The 15,754-nt window shown below is 39.6% G+C and overlaps 1 long non-coding RNA gene across 8 annotated transcripts in view; it reads right to left on the bottom strand.

Moving 5' to 3' along the window:
* LOC102549269 (uncharacterized) overlaps positions 1–15,754 on the bottom strand; it is a 155,279-nt gene that overhangs the window by 91,040 nt on the left and 48,485 nt on the right. For all 8 annotated transcript variants that reach the window (XR_010065888.1, XR_010065887.1, XR_010065891.1 and 5 more), the window contains exon 3: positions 974–1,166. This is a non-coding gene — a long non-coding RNA (uncharacterized LOC102549269). The remainder of the gene's footprint in view (positions 1–973; positions 1,167–15,754) is intronic.

A 15,754-nucleotide genomic window follows, 5' to 3' on the forward strand; every position in this document is an offset into this window, starting at 1 on the left:
AGTATAAATGCCATGAAAACAGGAATCGTGTCCTTTTAAAAAATATATTTGAAAATTTCATACATGAGCCCACTGTGTTCATACCACTTTCTCCCCTCCTTCTGGTCCCTCCAATTTTTCCCATCTCTCTTTCTTTACCCCTTGTAGAGTTCATTAACTCTTCTAGAATCTTTGTTGTGATGTACACAACTATATATGTGTATTTATATTTATGCATGTTATAAGTGTATTTTAAAGTAAATTACTTAAAAATGTTTCCCTGTGGGGCTGGAGAGATGGCTCAGAAGTTAAGGGCACTGACTGCTCTTCCAGAGGTCCTGAGTTCAATCCCCAGCAACCACATGGTGGCTCACAACCATCCATAATGAGATCTGATGCCCTCTTCTGGCCTGTGGGTGTAAAGCATTCAGGTAGAACACTGTATGTATAATAAATCTTTAAAAAAAAAATAAAAATAAAAAATGTTTCCCTGTGCCTTTTCCAAACATCCTCCAAATATTTATCTCCCCTGCCTCCTCTTCTTTTTATCACTCTCTGTCTTCTCCACAGGTAAACTGCCCTTGCATTCTCCCCCTGCCCCCAACTTCTCTTGGTGGTACCCATGTCCTGCTACCTCCTTCTCTAGAGCTCCTTCTTCCTCCTTCCCTCCCCAAGTGCTTCCTTTTTACTCTCCTAGTTTTTACAGTTACCACAGGCTTTGTATTCAGGTCATAAGATTCAAATCTAGAATCCACAAATACAAAATAACATGCAGATTTGCCTTTCTGGGTTAATCCAATCAGAATAATAATTTTAGTTTTATCCATTGGCCTAAATTTTTGTAATTTTCTTATTCTTTACAGCTAAATATAACTTCATTACAAATACATACCATATTTTCATTATCCACGCATCAGTTCAGAGACAGCTTGGTTGTTTGTATGTTCTAGCTATTGTGAAGAGAGCATCTATATGAACATAGCCGATTAAATACCTTTGCAGTAAGATGTCGAGTTCTTTGAGCAGACGCCAAAGAGTGGTATAGCTGGGTCGTATGGTAGATCTGTTTTTAGCTTTTTGAGGATTCTCTGCACTGATTTCATAGTGGTTGTATCAGTTTACAATCCCAACATGAGTGAAGGAGCGATCCCCTGTAAGCATCCTTACTTTCACTTCTTGGTTGTTTCCTAAAAACAACAATAAAAAATATATATAACCATTCTGACTTTGAAACCTCAAAGCAGTTTTGATTTTCATTTGTCTCATTGCTAAGGATATTGAACATTAAAAATCCTATCTGTTTCATCACTGTGGTGTCTCCAGTGTCTATTTTGTACTGACCTTGATAAGAACATTAAAAGTAAGCGTCAAATTAATAAAACCATAGCAAACCTCAGTGGAGAAGTTGACTGTGCATTGCTGTACATTATATTCGACCACACTGGGCCTGCACTGTGGTCTTTCAATGCATTTTGTCATGGTTATTGATATATATTTTAGAGTAGTTACAGACTTGATACTAGGGATGTGTCTGTGATGGGTGAAATAAACATGTTAATAGAAAATATCCATCGTAGAACTATTCTTCGTCCCGAGTCCATCATAGGAGCTATTCTTACTTGTGCTCTGTGTCAAAATCTAGTGCTTTTCACCCTCATTTTTTATTGGTTATTTTATTTATTTACATTTCAAATGTTAGCCCCCTTCCCGGTTTCCTCTCTGCAAAGCCCCTATCTCATCCCCCTCCCCCAGCTTCTGTGAAGGGGTTCCTCCACCCACCCACCCATCCACTTCCACTTCACTGCCCTCTCATTCCCCTGCACTGGGGCATCAAGCCGTCACAGGACCAAGGGCCTTCCCTCTCACTGATGCCGGTTAAGGCCACCCTCTGCTACCTATGCAGCACCCTCACTTTATTTTTAGCTGACTTTAACCACATCCAAATTAATAGAAAGCAGTGTATACTTTCAGAAAACATGAGAATCAATTCTGGACACAGTGCAACTCCTTGCCTGCCCTTGTGGGCCAGGTTAACGAATACCTAGGTATAGATTTAGAATACAACTGCCCTCCCCTAACATTGGTGCTCAATTTCAGTGTTGTGAACATGGTGATAATCAGGGCTGTGCACAACTTCAGCATCACCTGCTTAAAATCCAGACACACTTGCCTATCTAAAACCAGAAAGGGAATAATGGCGAACCACAAAGAGTTGATACTGTCCCTCGGTGCCTGGTTATCCTAGGAGCAGAATAACCAGTCTCAGGAGTCTGTGTGACCGACATGGGCTTTGCCCCATTATGAATAGTTTTAGCCACTGCTTTCAGCCTCCTAGGATGTGAAATTGGACTATTTGTCATGGAATTGGGGCACCATGTACCCAGTCTTCTAATGGGTGCTAGCCAGATGTATCTGATGACAGTCGATTGTGTCTTTCTCACCACTCCTGGCATCTATTTAAGTAGAAGAGGAGACAAATACATGGAAATGGGAAGGTGTGCTTTCTTCTACCATGACTTCTCTGGGAAGACAGACAAAGAATGTCAGAGGCTATATAGAGATCGCATACATTATATCAACCTTGTCAATTACGTCATCCAAAGGTTCTGAAGCTCAGTCACATCTTTTGCTCCCATGCAAACGGTCTATCATTCTCCCACTGTGTTTGTAAACTTACTTTCATACTGTAATTGTGACTATTTTCTACTTTATGGGTATCAGTGTTATGCTTTTAAAACCTTTTATCTATTTTACTTTTATATGTATGGATGCTTTTCCTGCATGTATGTCTGTGCATTATGTGCCTAGTGCCCACAGAGGCCAGAATAAAGTGTCAGATCTCCTGTGACTGGAATTACATGAAGTTTTAAGACACCTCGTGGGTACTGGGAATTGAACCCCTGTTCATTGGAAGGGCAGCCATGTGCTTATAACTACTGGGCAAACCCCTCACTCCCTTGAAGTTATGCTTAAGGTATGCATTATTTCACAGTTTTTAATTAATGGGAGGGCTCCACATACCATACCTCCTCCCCAACTGTGCACTCCCCCTCCTTCCCATCTCCACAAGGATATCCCCATGCCACCCACACAACCAGACCTATAAACTTCCTGGGGCTCCCCAGTCTCTTGAGGGTTAGGTGCATCTTCTCTGACTGAAATCAGACCCCGGCAGTCCTCTGTTGCATATGTGTTGGAGGCCTCATCGCAGCTGGTATATGCTGCCTGTTTGGTGATACAGTGTCTATGAGATCTCAGGGGTCCAAGTTAATTGAGACTGCTGGTCCTCCTACAGGGCTGACCTCCTCCTTAGCTTCCTCCAGCTTCTCACTAATTCAACCAGAGGGGTCAGCAGCTTCTGTTGGTTGGGTGGATGCACATATCTGCATCTGACTCTTTCAGCTGCTTGTTGGGTCTCTTGGAAAGCAATCATGGTAGGTCCCTTTTTGTGAATGCCCCATAGCTTCAGTAATGGCATCAAGTCTTGAGGCCTCCCCTTGAGCTGTAACCCACTTTGGGCCTGTCACTGGACCTTCTTTTCCTCAGGCTGTTTGCCATTTCCATCCCTGCATGTCTTTCAGACAGGAAGAATTTGGGCCGGAGTTTTGACTGTGGGATAGCAACCCCATCCCAAACTTGTTGCCCTGTCTTTCTGCTGGAGGTGGGTTCAATAAGTTTCCTCTCCCCACTGTAGGGCCTTTCATCTAGGGTTCCCTCCTTTGAGTCCTGAGAATCTCTCACTCCCCGGATCTCTGATACATTCTAGAGGGTCTTCCCAACCTCCTTCTTCCCAAGGTCACCTGTTTCCATTCTTTCTGCTGGCCCTTAGGGCTTCAGTTCTTTCCCCCACCCAACACCAGATCATGTAGGTCCTTGAGCCAATTGGTTTTTTATTGATCAATAAAGATGACAGCTGCCAAGGCTGGGCTAAAAGATATGGGGTGGTACCCTTAGAGTTCTGTGGGCTAGGACATGCTGGGAGTGGGGAATCACCATGACTCAGGGGAGAAAGATGGGACACAGGAGCTGCAGGAGAGAAAGCCAACTAGCCATGTGAGATTTTGGGTAAGTGGCTATGGGTCACTTCCCCAATTTAGCCTATGATAGCAGGCAGAGGATTAGAAGTGCCTCTTTCCCTCTCCTCTTGTGGTTGCTTTCTTTTCCCTCCCAAGTGGGTCTGAAGCATCTTCACTTGGGCCCTTCAGCTTGTTGACCATTTTGAGTTCTGTGGACTGTATCTTAGGTGTTCTGTAATTTTTTGTTAATATCCACTTATTAATGAGAACATACCATGCATGTCCTTTTGGCTCTGAGTTACGTCACTCAGAATGACATTTTCTAGTTCCATCCATTTGCCTGCAAATCTCAGGATGTCCTCATTCTTGGGTAGTATTCCATTATGTAAATGAACCACATTTTCTGTTTCCATTCTTCTGTCATGGGGCATCAGGGTTGTTTCCAGCTTCTGGCTATCACAAATAAGGCCACTATGAACATAGTGGAATATGTGCTCCTGTGGCACGGTAGGACATCTTTGGGGTATATTACCAAGAATGGTATTTCTGAATCTTTAGGTAGGTCTATTTCCAGTTTTCTGAGGAACCTCCAAATTGATTTCCAGAGTGGTTGTACCAGTTTGCAATCCCACCAGCAGTGAAAGAGGAGTGTTCCTCTTTCTCCACATCCTTGCCAACATGTGTTGTCACCAGAGGTTTTGATCTTAGCCACTCTGACGGTGTAAGGTGGAATCTCAGGGTCGTTTGGATTTGCATTTCTCTGACCACTAAGGACTTTGAACATTTTTTTATGTGCTTCTCAGCCATTCGAGATTCCTCTATTGTGAATTCTCAGTTTAGTTTATGTCCCATTTTTTTTTTGATTTGGTTGTTTGGCTTTTTGGTGGTAAGCTTCTTGAGTTTATATATTAGTTTGTAGCCCTCTATCAGATGTGGGGTTAGTGAAGTTTTTTTCCCTAATCTGGAGGATGCCAATTTGTCTTATTGACTACGTTCATTGCCATACAGAAGCTTTCCAGTTTCCTGAGTTCCCATTTATCAATTCTTGATCTTAGAGCATGAGCCATTGGAGTTCTGTTTAGGAAATTTCTGCCTGTGCTAATGAGTTCAAGGCTCTTTCCCACTTTCTCTTCTATTGGATTCAGTGTATCTGGTTTTATGTTGAGGTCCTTGATCCACTTGGACTTGAGCTTTGTTCTTGGTGACCAATGTGAGTCTATTTTCATTTTTCTATAAACAGATATCCAGTTAAACCAGCACCATTTACTGAAGATGCTTTCTTTTTTCCATTGTATATTTTTAGCAACTTTGTCAAAGGTCAAGTGTACGTAAGTGTGTGGTTTTATTTCTGGGTCTTCAATTCTATTTCATTGATCAACCTGTCTGTCTCTGTACCAGTGCCATGCAGTTTTTATCACTATTGCTCTGTAGTAGAGCTAGAGGTCAGGGATGGTGATTCCCCCTGCCTTTCTTTTATTGTTAAGAATTATTTTTGCTATTCTGAGTTTTTTGCCTTTCTAGATGAATTTGAGAATTGCTTTTTCCATGTCTTTGAAGAGTTGTGTTGGGATTTTGATGGGGATTGCATTGAATCTGTAGATTGCCTTTGGTAGGATGGCCATTTTTACTATGTTAATTCTGCCAATCCATGATCATGAGAGAGATCTCTCCATTATCTGAGATCTTCGATTTCTTTCTTGAGAGACTTGAAGTTCTTATCATAAAGGTCTTTCATTTATTTGGTTAAAGTTACCCCAAGATATTTTAGATTATCTGTGGCTGTTGTGAATGGAATTGTTTCCCTAATTTCTTTTTTAGCCTGCTTATCATTTGCATAAAGAAAGACTCCTGATTTATTTGAGTCAATTTTACATATGGCCACTTTGCTAAAGTTGTTTATCAGCTGCAGAAGTTCTCTGGTAGAATTTTTGGGGTCACTTATGTATACTATCATATCATCTGCAAATAGTGATACCTTTAATTCTTCTTTGACAATTTGTATCCCCTTGATCTCTTTTTGTTGCCTTACTGTTGTAGCTAGCATTTTGCTGCTCATAATTAGCATTAAAACACTCTTTTCTTTTCTAAGTTTCATTGCTTTTAAGCCAATTTTATGCTGTATTATTGCTTCATCCACATTCTTTATTATTAATCTTTTAATTGACTGACATCTCCCTGAGTTCACAGAAGTGTCTCCTAAAATAATGTTTATTTTCTGACTTATGAATTGAACCCAGGTCCCTACAAACGAATATTTTACCACTTTCCTTTTTAAGTAATTTATTTATTTTTATTTTATGGGCACTTAGTGTTTTGCCTACAGGTATGTCTGTGGGAGTGTGTCAAATCGCCTGAAATTCCAGAGAGTTGTGAACTGTCATGTGCATGCTGGGAATTAAACACTGGTCCTTTGGAAGAGCAGCCCATGCTCTTGAGTATTGAGTCATCTCTCCAACCCCGCCTTGGATATTTTTTGGCAAGGTCTCACTAGATAGCTGAAATTAGCATTGAAGTACCTACACAAACTAAGTTGGCTTCAAACTAACTATTGAAAGTACAACAGGGCTGGGAAGATGGCTCAGCGGTTAAGAGCACTGACTGCTCTTCCAGAGGTCCTGAGTTCAATTCCCAGCAACCACATAGTGGCTCACAACCATCTGTTATGGGACGCTCTCTTATGAAGGGTCTGAAGAGAACTACAGTGTACTAACCTATAAATAAAATAAATAAATTTAAAAAAGAAGTACAACAACAATGTATCTTTGATAACCACAAGAGTCACACACACACACACACACACACACACACACACACACCTTGTAGTATATTTATGTTGTGTTTATTGCCATCACCTAATCTATGACAAGTTTGTTTCTTTTTTCTTTATTTATTTTAGACTGTTGAAGGATTTTCTTTTCCTTCATTCAGATTCTCTTTTAGTAGATGTCAGTAATATGTCTGTGTTACTTGTGGTCCAAGGTGTTATAACAGACATGCCTGTCTTAATTATGTGTAAAACTAATGGCTGCCTTTATCACATAACAGAATGAATAATACAGAATCTTAGAGTGACTATACTCAGATCATACCTCTCAAAACTCAAATATTTACTATTCTCCCATGTTTTAGTTTTAACCCTCCCCAAATCAGACAATTTGATTATATTTTATGTATTGGAATATTTTATTAATATATGCATGTGTATATGTATTTATACATTATGTATGTATGTGCATATATGGTGTATGTTCCTGTTATTGTGTATATGTTTACATATACCAATGCTACACTTACTCTTTTTTTAACAACTTAGAATTTTTCTGTGATATAATTTTTCCTCTGCTTGATCTAGATATTGTAAAGTATCTCCTAGTGAAGTTAGATCCTTTAAGAAAGCCCTGATTTGACTAAGCCAATACCCAAAGACTATACATGGACTGACCCTGGGCTCCAAATTCATAGGTAGCAATGAATAGCCTAGTAGGGGCACCAGTGGAAGGGGAAGCCCTTGGTCCTGCCAAGGCTGGACCACCAGTGAATGGGATTGTTGGGGGGAGGGCGGTAATGGGGGGAGGATGGGGAGGGGAACACCAATATAGAAGGGGAGGGGGAAGGGTTAGGAGGATGTTGGTCTGGAAACCAGGAAAGGGAATAACATTTGAAATGTAAATATGAAATAATTTAATAAAGATGAAAAAAATAACACAAAACAAAAAAAGAAAAAGAAAAAGAGAAAGAAAGAAAGAAAGAAAGAAAGAAAGAAAGGAAGGAAGGAAGGAAGAAAGAAAGAAAGAAAGAAAGAAAGAAAGAAAGAAAGAAAGAAAGAAAAAAAGGAAGGAAGGAAGAAAGCAAGCAAGCCCTGATTAGTTTTTGGTCATGTGACTCTTAGTTTTATAGTAGAAAGTCTGAAGAAATTCTTGATGTTACTGGTGATTAAACTTTAAAACAAGTTTCAGTGTGTAGCTACTTCAAGTTGCTGGATCTTACACATCAAAGAGAATTGAGATGTCACAGGCCAGGATATTTAAGTAGCACAAAGATAGAGGGAGGGAGTGGGGGTGGATACAGTCAAAGTACACTGCATACATATGTGAAAATTTCAGAGAATAAATAATAAAAAAGGAAACCATCATTACTATTGGATTACGTCACTTAATATCATCATTTCTGCCCAGAATTGCTCATTAACATTAATTCTGAACTGTCTATATTAATGTTTATAGCAATATGTGCATGAGAATGCAAACAGGAATATGAGACTCTCATAGGTAGTGTTCTTCTTACAGTTAATTAAAATATTTTAATTGATCCAAGCTGTCTTTTCATTGCTAGATTTGCATCAGAAGAAACAAATATAACTTATCTTAAGCTCCTACAATATGGCTTTAGTTTGTTTTATATATTGAGGTTCTGCAAAAATATTTTAGTTCAGAAAAAAAATTCTTCTAAGCAAACCAATCCAAAGAAGGAAAGATATATTTTGGTTTTAAATGTGTCGTTGCCTGCTTGTTATTCTTTGAAATTGAATCTTATTATATACTGCAGCTGTCTTAAATCAAGTGTAAACTCTGCTTTACCTTAAATAAGAAACATAAAACTTTTTTCTCCCTTACTGCCACAGGCCTGTCTGGACACAAAATTTAATAAATTCCCTCCCAATTCCCTTCCCTTCCCTCCTCTCCCATTCCCTCTTCTTCCCTCTCCCTCCTGTCCTTCCCTTTCCCTTTCTTTCCCTCCCCTCCCCTTTTCTTCCCCTTCTCTTCCTTTCCCCTTCCCTTTTCTCCCCATCCCTTCCCTTTTTTTCCTCCCTTCCCTTCTCTTCCTTTTAATCCTTCCTCTCTACCCCTTCTCTACTTCCCTCTACCAGAGTATCACTATGTAGCCCAGGCTAGCTTTGAATCCCCATCTCCCTGCCTCAGCGTCCCTTCTTACTAGGATTATCGGTTTGTGTCACCATGTTTATTTTCCTGAAGAAAGTTTCTAAAAGTTCATTAATCTACTCTTTGAGAACAGTTAGTTGAATCTTATGAAAGCATATAGAGAATATTGAGTCAAAGACATGACAAGTGTCTGAAGTGTTAGATATACCACTGTGATCTGATTATATTTTATGTACATGTGTGTTACTGCATACCCAATAACCCTGTGCAATATATCTATATTTATTCAAAATTTCCAAAAAAAATATACTTGATGAGGGCTAATTTAATTTATTCAATGGTCTGGTTTTCTAGAAATGAATTTTATTTTGATGCAGAGTTTTACTGCATACCTCACGTTGGCCTGAGACTCTTGCTTTATAGCTTGGGTTAGTTTCCAACTGTTAATCTCCCTGCCTTCATCTCCTGTGTGCTAGGGACACAAGCACTAGCCATCATGCACAGATGTGGAAAAACAGTAAGTGTTTTCTAGCATTTTCCAACCTACATAACTAGATACTCTTTTATGAATGATAACTTCATATTTGTGATGAACCAGTTTAGAATAAGTACTAATTAATGCAACTAATTAATTCATTCCTAAATATTCCCTGCCTCCTGAGAAAGGATAACAGATCTCTCTTATTGTCACAAAATGTTGACATAATTATTCATTATGATATAGTTAAAATAGCTTTCCGTGAGTTCATGTCTACTTTACACAGCTAGAAATATAAATCCATCTCCTTCATGAGTCTCTCCTTTATCTTTTGACTGCTTGTGTAGAACTAAAGGTATAATGTTGTTGACTCAATAAAAAGAGACAATTAAGTACACTTAATAATTATGTTACTCTGAAATTCATTTGTTTTAACAATGTCATGATTTAAGTAAAGCCTAATTTCTTAGAGGTATTTCATGAAGAAATTTTGGCATTACAGTTTACAAAGATGCCATATCCTCACCCATATTAACTCAGCAACATGGTCACTCCTCCTCTTGTTTCTTTGTTTTCTCTGTGAGTTCACCAATAATACAATTCTTGGAAATACAACGATTTAGAGCTGAGGAAATGAGCCTTGAACATAACTTATACTAAGACTGGATTCTAGGCCTCCAACTTGGGCTTGGCATTCCTCTCCACCTTGTGCATTTGAAATTGTTGTGAAATCCAAACCAGCAATATGGAGTAAATAATAACTTGTATGTAATCAACAGATACTGCATTCGGGTAGTTCTTAACTCTTGAAGAAGTCAGTGGTGATTTCTATAGATGAATTTCCATAAATGGACCTACTGATATATCTCAGTCAAAGTTTTGTTGTATCTAAATCTTGCTCTTTCAACACAGTAGTCAACTGTTAATGTGTGACATACAGACATTCTAAACAGAGATGTTCTGCAAGTATCAGACAAAATCTGTATTCCAGAAACTTGTTCTGATAGTAATCTTCCACCATAGAGCTTCTATGCATCTAGATAGCAAAGACAAGAGTCAACAGAGTGAAAGGATGATGAATGTAACTTGGGAATGCATTTATAATCCATATCTGGTAAGAGGGTGACCAAAATCTCTTATATCAAAATATAGAATAAGCCCAGACTTCTCAATAATAGGAAGACCAATTACCTGATCCAATATGGACCTAAGACTCTTGTGATGGTTTTCACATGCTTGGCCCAGGGAGTGGCACTGTTAAAAGGTGTGGCCTTGTTGGAGGAAGTGTGTCACTGTGGGGTGAGGGATTGGAGACCCTCCTCCTAGCTGCCTGGGGCTGTTCAGTCTGTTCCTGGCTTCTTTTGGGTGAAGATGTAGAACTCAGCTCCTCCTGCACCATGCCTGCCTGGATGCTGTGATGCTGCCATGCTCCTGCCTTGATGATAATGGACTGAACCTCTGAACCTGTAAGCCAGTCCCAATTAAATGTTGTCCTTTATAAAACTTACATTGGTCATGGTATCTGTTCAGAGCAATAAGACCCTAACTAAGAAAGAAGTTGGTACCAGGGACTGGGGTATTGCTGTGATAGGCCTGACTATGCCTTCGTTTGGAAGAATGTGGATTTTGGGACTTTCGATTTGGAAAGCAGTGGAATGCTTTAAATGGGGCTTAATGGGGTATCTTAGTAGAAATGCGGAAGTCTCTGTTACTGAGAGTGATTTGAATTGTGTAGGCCAAGAGGTTTCAGCGGAGAAGAGTTTTGGTATGTGCTATAAAGACTGTTTTTGTGCTATTTTGGTGAAGAATGGGGCTGCTTTTTGCCCTGGTCTGAAGATTCGGCCTGAGGCTAAGGTGGAAAGACTCAGATTAATTAAATTGACAAAGGAAGTCCGAGAAATGCCCATCATAGATTTTGTTCTCTGGATAAGTCTCATGAAGGTTAAGCATTTTAATGAAAAAGGGGAAGTTGAAAAAGGAAAAACACAAAATATATGGTTTCAGTAGTAAAGGGACACCCAGAAGTGAAATGAAGCTGAATCCTGTGCTCAAGAATATTAAACTGAATTAGGGAGTAATGTCCTCGTGGCAAGATCCCACCCAGCTAAGTTAGCTCCAGGCAACTAAGTACAAACCTTTAATCCCAGGAGACAGGCATACAGATCTCTAAATTCAAGGTCAATATACAGAGCAAGATCCAGACAGCCAAGCTTAGGCAGTGAAGGAGTTAGAAAAAAGGAAACTAGTGATAATATAATAGAACAACGGGGGCCATGTTCCAGCTCCTGCGAGCAGCAGAACTCAGCAGTGTCAGCCATGTGTCTCTGGTTTTATATTCAAGAGGAGAAGGAGACTACAGGGACAATTTCATAGCTGGAGCTAAGAAAGAGATCAGCATCACTGAGGTAAAATCTTCTGGGAAGTGTTTTTTGAGAGCTGTGTTCCGTGACGGGTCATGAAGAGCAGCTGAGGCTGGGCATTGTGAAGGCCATGGAAGGCCACTGGTGAAGGTGCATCCTCATTTGCAATTGATGGCCCAGAGCTGAAGGGGTCAGGCAAAGGAGTTGAGGCTTGGCACCATGAAGAAAGCCTAGGAGAGGCTATTGGTGAAGCTTAGATGCAGTGGAAGATCCCAGTGTATTGGAGACACCAGTACCATGGGATGGTCACCAAGAGCTACAGCAACGGTATAGTGTGGATCAACCTGAAGTTATACTGCTACAGGGGGCAGAGCTGGGGAAGTGAAGCCAGCCCTTTGGAGGATCATGTGTGGATCCCAGACATTGAAACAAACTCCAACATGGAAGCTGCCTTGGAGACCCAAGATGTTAAAGATGCCAGAGTCATGGGCTGTCTGCTGACGAAAGCTGGTGACAGGGAGTGGAACCAGCTCAGGAGAAAGAAATTTGTTGTACTCAACAAAGGTGAAGAAGGAGCTGAATATCTGAAGACCGCTTGACATCAGACATGGAGATGACTGAGTCTGAAGTTTGCTTAGCCTGTTGCCTGTCTTAATTCAGGGGTTACAGATAAGTGATTAGATGGATCTTGGAAGAGACTTTGGACTTTTAACATTGTTGATACTGCTATAGACTATGGGGACTTTGGAAGTTGAACTAAATGTACTGTTTTAATTATGCTAAGTTTAGGTATGGCCTCCATAGATTCATGTGTTTAAACAAGCCTATGGAAGCCAGGGAGTGGAATGTGATGGTTTACAGATGACTGGCCCAGGAAGAGGCACTATTAGAAGGTGTGGCCTTGTTGGAGGAAGTGTGTCACTGTGGGGGTGGGCTTGGAGACCCTCCTCCTAGCTGCCTGGAAATGTTCAGTCTGCTCCTGGCTTCCTTTGGGTGAAGATGTAGAACTCAGCTCCTCCTGCATGGAAGGAGCGCAAATGTAAGAGACCTATGCTGGAGAACAGTGATGACAGTTGGTTACATACCTCAGGTTTTAAAAATTGATGAGATGTCAGATTTTCAAGAGTTATCACTATTAAAAAAGTTCCTAAGAGTATCAGAAAATGCATATAGGTTAGTTAGATCACTTTAGCCATGACATGCTTATATATAACATGACTAGGTATATGGTAAACATGAATTTGATCACAATAAATAAGCGTTTTTGTCGGCATAACTTAATTTTAAAAAAGAAGAAGAAGAAAAATATAAAATATCTCAAGAATTCTAATCATAGGCTGCAATGAAACACTGTTAGTACAATGTTTAACCTATCACTAAAACTAATTTCACTGGTTTAAATGTTTCTTTTATTGTGGTTTCAGAGCACAAACTATGTGCATCATATGCCGTCCTCCCATCATTTTAGAGCTTCATTTATCTTGAACCTACTTCCTGATTTCACTCTTTATCCTATGTCCCTTTCCTTTTAAAATGATTGAAAGGTTCCTGCCAGTATTTAGGCCTCATTACAACATGGTCATCTGCTTAACTTCCCACATGTGGCACTTGGCACTTGAACCTAGATCCAGCAATGCCAAAAACATAATTTAAAATTTGAAACTTTGTAAATATTTGCAATGACTTTGAGATACTAAGTCCAAGTGTGTTCTGAGTTCCTTATAAACAATGTTCTGATATTCTTATAATAGAATATGGGAGTGGAGAGGTGGCTTAGCACTAATCACACTTCTAGAGGATCTGGGCTTGCTTTCCAGCACTGACATGATAAAGCCAGTGTCCTCTTTTGGCCTCTGTAGAGATCAGGCACACACATGGCACAGACATGCACATGCAGACATCACTCATACAAATAACATTTTTTAAGTTAAGAACTAAAAACTAAAAATAAAACCGTATAAAACTAGAGGAAAACTAGTAGAGGAGACATGGTTTTATACCATGAGACCAGAAGTTAGTGATAAAGTACTTTCATTGGATAATCACATTTGAAAAGTTCTGCCTACATTTCCCTTTTGCTTTGTATGTGTGTGCATGAACATATCAGAGCTTCTTAAAGATCTGATATGTTAATACACAGAAAACTTAAAGTTGTTTCTACCATTGAAGGAACAACAAGTATGGCTTTTATTTGATCATAAATTCTGAATCAGGGTGCCTCAAACACAAGTATGCTAATGCTAGGTCCATGGCTTGAAGGACCTTTCTAGCTAACAATAAAATACTTATTAAGATACATGAATTATGCCTTGACTTTTGGAAGTTTATAGTTTATATTTGTATTATTTCTCAAATTTACAACTAAATGGGGAATGATAGATTATGGTCTAGCCAAAGTCCCTTCCATACCAAATGATGATGATGTCATCCAAAGGTGTTACATCATCAGACATCTTGTCCTCAAATAGCTATTTAAGAGATAGGGAATGGGTACTAAGTGTTCTCTACCAACTGCCTCCAGCTGGCACTATCTCAAATCTCTGAAGGTAGAATGTCATTTAAATCTTATCACAAATGACTGTAACATTGCCTCTGTCCCATGGCAGGTACGAAAGTGGAATCTTGAAGAGATTGGGTGAGTTGGGCAAACGCGTATTAGGAAGCTGAGAGAAGGTTAGACTGTCATTCCAAAGCTGCTTTTCACTATTTTGTTCCTAAAGCTAAATGGTAAAATGGAGGGGTAATGTTGGTTCTAATGCTTTGACTCAATCAGAAATATGCATGTCCAAATGCCAAGGGTCCTTGAGCCAATTGGTTTTTTATTGATCAATAAAGATGACAGCTGCCAAGGCTGGGCTAAAAGATATGGGGTGGTACCCTTAGAGTTCTGTGGGCTAGGACATGCTGGGAGTGGGGAATCACCATGACTCAGGGGAGAAAGATGGGACACAGGAGCTGCAGGAGAGAAAGCCAACTAGCCATGTGAGATTTTGGGTAAGTGGCTATGGGTCACTTCCCCAATTTAGCCTATGTTAGCAGGCAGAGGATTAGAAGTGCCCAACTATTGAGCTAGATGACATATTAAAAATAACCATGTGTGTGTGTGTGTGTGTGTATGTGTGTGTGTGTGTGTGTGTGTGTGTGTGTGTGTGTGTGTGTATGTTTCATTTGCAGATCCAAAGAGTTCCTGGGCGGGTGGCTGGAAGCATGGGAACCACCAGGAGCACAAAGCAGTGTACAAAGCCTTTTTGGTTAGCCTTAAATGAAGGGACTTTGAAGGGTCCTCTGAGATCTGGCCTTTATTAGTGATAAGTGTCAATAAAGAAAAAGCAATAGCCTATATTTCATGTCTGTGAGACCCAGTACAGAGGCTCTAATAGAGTTCTCTTAATATTTTCAATCGAAATGAGAACAAACAGAGGATCAGAAATGAATAATGGGCACAACATCTACACTTGGTTCCTTAAGGGTCATGTAAGGGATTTGAGCACACAGAGTATGGGGAATTGGCTGTGAACAGGCCTGTATTGTTTCTGTCCAAAGACTGTGTAAGAGGTAAACACTGTCTTCCAAAAGGATCTCATGACATCATGCAACCTATCTCAGGTTATTTCGTTGAACAGTGCTGGTGTAAATGTATTAAAATAGCCTTAGAATTAAGTGAAAATAATTTAATTACTTTCACTGCTTAGTAATTAAATAGCAGAACTAACTAAATTACCAAGCTTTTACATTTTTTCGTATTCAGTAATTTATTTATAACAATAATGATGATGATGATATGAGACCTTCTTGGCTTAATATTTTAAAGCAAAACGTTTTTGAAATGTCAAGAATTCGTTCTAGCTAGCTACTAGAAAAAGGAAACAAAGAGAAATCTACAATCATAAACCAGTCAACCTTACACTGAAGGAGTTGGAGAATTAGATGATAAGTCAGGAACCAAAATTATTTTCTCTAATGCACTGGATAAAATAGGCAAAGTAGACAATTTGCACACAAACACAATGAACCTATTCCTGTTAAGAGTGCAGACTTTCA

This window comes from Rattus norvegicus, chromosome 4 (assembly GCF_036323735.1).
Source record: "Rattus norvegicus strain BN/NHsdMcwi chromosome 4, GRCr8, whole genome shotgun sequence".
In the NCBI taxonomy this organism is placed as follows: domain Eukaryota; kingdom Metazoa; phylum Chordata; class Mammalia; order Rodentia; family Muridae; genus Rattus; species Rattus norvegicus.